The sequence below is a fragment of the Choloepus didactylus genome, chromosome 27 (assembly GCF_015220235.1).
Source record: "Choloepus didactylus isolate mChoDid1 chromosome 27, mChoDid1.pri, whole genome shotgun sequence".
Classification (NCBI taxonomy): domain Eukaryota; kingdom Metazoa; phylum Chordata; class Mammalia; order Pilosa; family Megalonychidae; genus Choloepus; species Choloepus didactylus.
In genome coordinates, this window is record NC_051333.1 from 2,206,997 (window position 1) to 2,212,996 (window position 6,000).

The following is a 6,000-nucleotide window of genomic DNA, read 5'->3' on the forward strand; positions in this document are numbered from 1 at the left end:
TTGAGCCATGAGGTTAAAGTCAGAGTTTGGGGTCAATGACGTAGCTAAGGCTAAGCTTGGGGGTGGAACTGTGTAAGAGCAAGGTTTGGGCATGGGGTGACACTTGAATAAGTGCCAGAGTGGAAGGTGACATCAGGGACTGGCAGAGAAATTAGAGTTGGACTGTAGGCTGGATCTGAGGTGAAGGATTAGAGTTGAAACCCGTGGTCAAGGCCAGGTGGGAGCTCAGAGTGGAGGGCATGTGGTCAGGTTAGGGGCTGTGGTCACAGAAAAGGGGCTCTGGGTTGATTCCAGTTTTCTCCCCTTCCTCCTTATCCTCAAAGCCCTGCCTGCCACTTCTCCTTCCCCCTTCTCATTGATGCTTGTCTCATCCGTATTTCGCCTGTCATTGCCTCCAATGTCTGGTTTGGAAAAAGTCTTCATCAGACTCCTCTTGGATGCCTGGTGAGGTTGGGAATACGGGAGCTCATCTAGGAACAAAAACACAACAATAGCAAAGCAATAGTACTTTAATAGTATTCAGTTCAGTGCTTCACACCCTTTAAAGTGGTTCTGCTTCCCTCGTTTCCTTGGAAACTCAGAGTAACTCAGTGATTCTCAACCATTTTTGGTTTTCACAACTGAGGAGGGGCTGCTACTGGCATCTAATGGGTAGAGGCCGGGGACACTGCTGAATGTCTCACGGACAGCTCCCAGCAAAGAACTGTTCCTCTCCAGATGTCGGTACTGCAGAGGCTAAGAAACCCTGACTTAGACCGAGTTCCATTTGGAGGGGATGAGGAGGAGGCTCGGTTCAAGTCACATGCTGTACCTGCAGTGTGCGTACCCCGGAATCCAAACCCCTCATGCATCTCCATGACTCTTTCCCTTGCTGTGTCCCTTGACATGCATTCTCTCACTGACTCAGGAGGTAGTTTCCAGGCATACCATTTTATACATGGTGGAATGTGAGGCTCGAAGAGTTGCTCAATTTTCCCAACCAGTAAATGGCAGAGCTCACTTTGGACCCCAAGTCTTCCATTGCCCAAAGGCCATATTGGGCGGGTGGAGGACAGTGCTGGAGAAGGGGGGCAGGAGAGACCTGACTCCCCAGTCGCTCACCAATGGCCTTCCACAGGTCCAGGATCTCAAGAGCTGTCTCCCTCTTCCTGTCTTGGTCGGCCATTTGGGGAACGTGGACCACTGGGGAGGGGTGAGGAGAGCAAGATCAGGGAGTCTGTTTAGGGATAATCATGCCATGCATAACCGAGCAATTCCAAAGCACTATCCATTGGCTGAGCGCCTTTGCTCAATCGGTGGGACAGGGTGCATTTTGATCATCCCTCCTTACCAGTGAGGAAATTGTAGCTCTGAGAAGTAAAATCACTTGCCCAAAGTTACCATGCTAAGTGGCAGAACTGGGGTTTGAACCCACCCACATCTGGATCTGAGTCTCGTGTTCTTTCTGCTCTGCCATGTTGTTGCCAGAATGAAGCCTTAGCTGAACCCTTCGTTGAGCATCATAGGGGACCGCAGGAGGTAAGGGATTTAATTGTCACTTAGCAAAACAGTGCTCATTGTAGATGCACTCAATGAAGTGGGGAGAGAGGGACAGAGGAACCCACTATATGCTGGGTACTGCTCTAAGTCACCTAATCCTCAAAACTTCTGTATGTGGCCGGGGCCATCGTTATTTCTGTTGTCACGTGTGAGGACATAGGCATGGAGGGATTAAGGTCACACACTAAGCAAGTGGCAAAGCTGGGATTCGAACCCAGGGCCTGTATCCCTGCTCTACTCTGCTCAAGAGGGGTCTGGGAATAAACTCTGTTGGCCTATTCAGTGAGTGTGGGTTGAGAGTCTTTACAATATCACAAACACACTGTCCCCAGGTACCAGGCACACACTAGCCAGGGACGGAGGGCTCAGAGCAGGCTCACTCACCGGGCCCCAGAAGGTAGCCAGCGCTGTTCAGGGTCCAGCCTCCTCGCGTCTGGATGGAGACCAAGAAATCACGGAACAGAAAGACCGAGAAGGAGTCAGGACACGGGTCAGGGGTGACATGCTTCCCGCTAGCTTAATCCCCGTTTCCACTCTGAATGAAAGAAAGCTTTCGAAAGCACCATGCTAATTGTCTGCATGGAGGGTAAATGGTCACAAACCACACAGACTTGGGCTCACACACAGGCTTCATCACTGGGTGGATTTACGCAAGTTTCTAAATTCTTTTGATAATTATAATGGCTAATATTTATTGCGGGAATACTATATGCCTGTATCTATTCCAAGCATGGCTGGTTACATAATTTGCAAGACCCAGTGCAAAATGAAAATGCAGAATCCCTTGTTCCAGTTATTAAGAACTTCAAGGCAGTGATGCAGAGCATTAGGCCAAGCCTGGGCTCTTCTGAGCACCGGGCTTTGTGCAGCTGTATGGGCTGCACAGCCGTAAGCCCCTGACGTATTTACTCATCTAAACCTCACAACAACCCTATTAGGTAAGAATTTTTGTTAGCGTTGTTCAATAAAAGGGATAATTGAGGCACAGAAAGGTTTAGCAAATTGCCCCACATAACAGCAAGTGGCACAGAGGGGGTTCAAACCCCAGTAAATTCCAGACTCTTTTCAACTATGTGAGCTGAATATTTAAGCCTGGGATTTTCCACTCTGTAAAATGGGAAGGTGCAAAATAGAATCAGCCTCAAAGCATTTCTGGATGAGATTAGCTGATGCATATTGTCAAGGGTGTAGCCCAATGTCTGGGGCTGAAAAAGCACTCCATCCCCGTTAGCCCTTTCCATAACTTTCTAAACAGCCCGGTAAGATGGATTCTCATTACCCCTTCATTGCAGAGAAGGAGTGTGTGCGTGGGGGGGTGGTGCTCAGAGACTTAATCTGCCTGTGCAGACCCAGCCAGTGTTTGCAAACCCAGAGCAGCCGATGCCAAGGCTGGTCCCCTCGATTCCACACTGAGAGCTGACTACCTGCCAAGGGTGTCCTAAGGACAGCGCCTGAGCTAATTCAGTAGATATTATGGAATCCTGGTTTTATAAAGAAGAGCAGAGAAGGACACGGAGGTTGGACAACTTGCCAGAGATCGTACAAGCTAGAAAGTGACAGAACCAGGATTCCAAGCTCAGCCTCATGGCCTCAGTCGTTCTCAAACTGTGGATCTGGAGCAGCATTGCCGCATCACCTGGGGACTTAGAAAAGCCGTGATCTCCCCCTGCCACACCTGCCCGGAGGTGGGGCCAGCCATCGGCTTTAAAAAGCCCTCCGGGTGGGGTTCCTGCTGTTAGAGCCCGAAACACTTGACTGGAAACTGCATCTTTTTGCGTCTCTGGGCAAAGCCTATCGTTAGAAAGTTTTTGCTTTGAATAACCGGAATTCTGACCCCCTGGATTTTCACCGATGCTTTATTCTACCTGCAGAACCAAGCTGATGAGGTCAAGCTACTCGTCTTCTAAACTCTCCCCAGAGGCTGCGACCGCAGCTCGCGGCGGGGCTGCGGAGGAGGCGCTGAGCGACGCAGGAGGGTCTTACCCGGGCGGCAGGTGCAGACTCCGGAGTCCCCGCCCGGCTGAGCAGGAGCGCGAGGAGAAGCAGACGGACGCGCGGAGCCATCGCGGGGCCGTCGGGCGCCGGGAGCCACGGCAGGCTGCAGAGGGAGGGCGGGGCGCGCGCCCTGCTGGGGGCTGGGGATAGTGTTTGCACGTCAAGTGGGTAACAGAAAAATAAAATGAGCACCTCAAAGTTTTGGAACCAACTTATTTAAGTACAATGACAGTTGAGGGGAAAATGCTGAATTAAGTAAATAAGTAGGAGGAAAATGGGTACATAAAATATGGCAAAACCCAAGGCGCATGAATGCCCAAAGTTGAGGCTTGGGGGAGGAATCTGCCCCTCTCCGTCCTCCGGCAGCGCCGCCCCCCCGCGCTCCCCGCGCCCATCTCCCTTTCATGCTCTCAGGACCCCTCGCTCCTGCCCCACCAGCCCCCCAGCTCCCGCCGCCCCCGGCCCCTCACCTCAGTGCAGCTGGCGGCGTCTGGGTCCCCAGCTCCGCGACTCCAGCTTTTATTCCTCCTGGGGAGAAGGAAGGAGGCGGGAAGGGGGAGGAGAGAGGGGCTGTCGGATCAGGAAACGGGGGCCGGGGGAGAGCGGGGAGAGGGTGGGGAGCCGCAGGGGGCGCGAGGATTCCCGCTCCGGGGCTCTCAGCGGCTGGCCCGTGAGCGCAGGGGGACGCGCGGCAGCGGGAAGGACTCCACCCGGCTGTCCCCTCCTCGCCCTTCTCCCCTGGCCTTGCCTACCCGAGCACAGGCGCCCCCGTCTCCTCCTGGGTCCGGCCTCGGGCCTCGGGGTTCCCCTCCGCGCCCCTGGTTTCTCGCAGCCCTCGGCCGCGTCCTTTCCTCTCTCGGGCATGATGGACCTTGTTTATTTAATCGTCCGACGTCTAGCCCCCAACACTGGACTATAAATTCAGGGGGCAGTTACTCTTGGTCACCACTCTCTCTCTGGCCCAGTGGATCTCCACCAAACTCCCTGCCCACGGGACATCGGGCCATGTCTGGGGACATTTTTGGTTGCCAAGACCCAGGGCAGGGAGGGCCTACGGGCATCGAGTGGGTGGAGCCAGGGTCGCTGCTCATTGTCCTGCCCGGCCCGGGACGCTCCGCCCCACCCCCACCCCACCCCACCCCACCCTACCCCACACTCCACCCCACCTCCACTCCACACCCCCACCCCACCCCATCTCCCACCCCACCCCACACCACCTCAACCCACCTCCACCCCACCCCACCCCACCCCACCTCCACCCCACCCCACCCTCCCCCCGCACTCCATCCACTCCGACCCCACCCCACCCCACCTCCACCCCACCCCACCCCACCCCCCACCCCCCCCACCCCCCCACCCCACCCCCACCCACCCCACCCCACCCCCCCCCCCCCACCCACCCCCCCCCCCCCCCCCCCCCCCCCCCCCCCCCCCACCCCCCCCCCCCCCCCCCCCCCCCCCCCCCCCCCCCCCCCCCCCCCCCCCCCCCCCCCCCCCCCCCCCCCCCCCCCCCCCCCCCCCCCCCTCCCCCCCCCACCCCCCCCCCCCACCCCCCCACCCCACCCCACCCCCCCCCCCCCCCCCCCCCCACCCCCACCCCCCCCCCCCCCCCCCCCCCCCCCCACCCCCCCCACCCACCCCCCCCCCCCCCCCCACCCCCCCCCCCCCCCCCCCCCCCCCCCCCCCCCCCCCCCCCCCCCCCCCCCCCCCCCCCCCCCCCCCCCCCCCCCCCCCCCCCCCCCCCCCCCCCCCCCCCCCCCCCCCCCCCCCCCCCCCCCCCCCCCCCCCCCCCCCCCCCCCCCCCCCCCCCCCCCCCCCCCCCCCCCCCCCCCCCCCCCCCCCCCCCCACCCCCCCCCCCCCCCCCCCACCCCCCCCCCCCCCCCCCCCCCCCCCCCCCCCCCCCCCCCCCCCCCCCCCCCCCCCCCCCCCCCCCGCCCCCCCCCCCCCCCCCCCCCCCCCCCCCCCCCCCCCCCCCCCCCCCCCCCCCCCCTCCCCCCGCCCCACCCCCCCCCCCCCACCCCCACCCCCCCCACCCCCCCCCCCCCCACCCCCCCACCCACCCCCCACCACCCCCCCCCCCCCCCACCCCACCCCACCCCCACCCCCCATCTCTCCCCCCACCCCACTCCATCTCCCACCCCATCTCCACCCCACCCCATCTCCACCCCCACCACCACGAGGATGGGATGTCCGCAGCGCTGGGGCCGAGAAACCCCGTGGTCCCTCCCAGACGGTGCTCGGGACTCACTACGTGTTGGATGAACAAATGAATTGTGTTTGTGTGTTGCTGTTTCTCTCCACTCTGTTTTTATTTTTCAATTTTTATTTACTTCTCTTCCTCTTTGTCCTTGGATAACTGCTTTTCAAAGGAAAAAAACCCTGGGAGGGGATCAGGGGCTCGAACTCCACGCCTGGATCCGCCCCGTGCTTGCTGAGCGGCCGTGGGAAAGTCCTCGTCTCGCCTG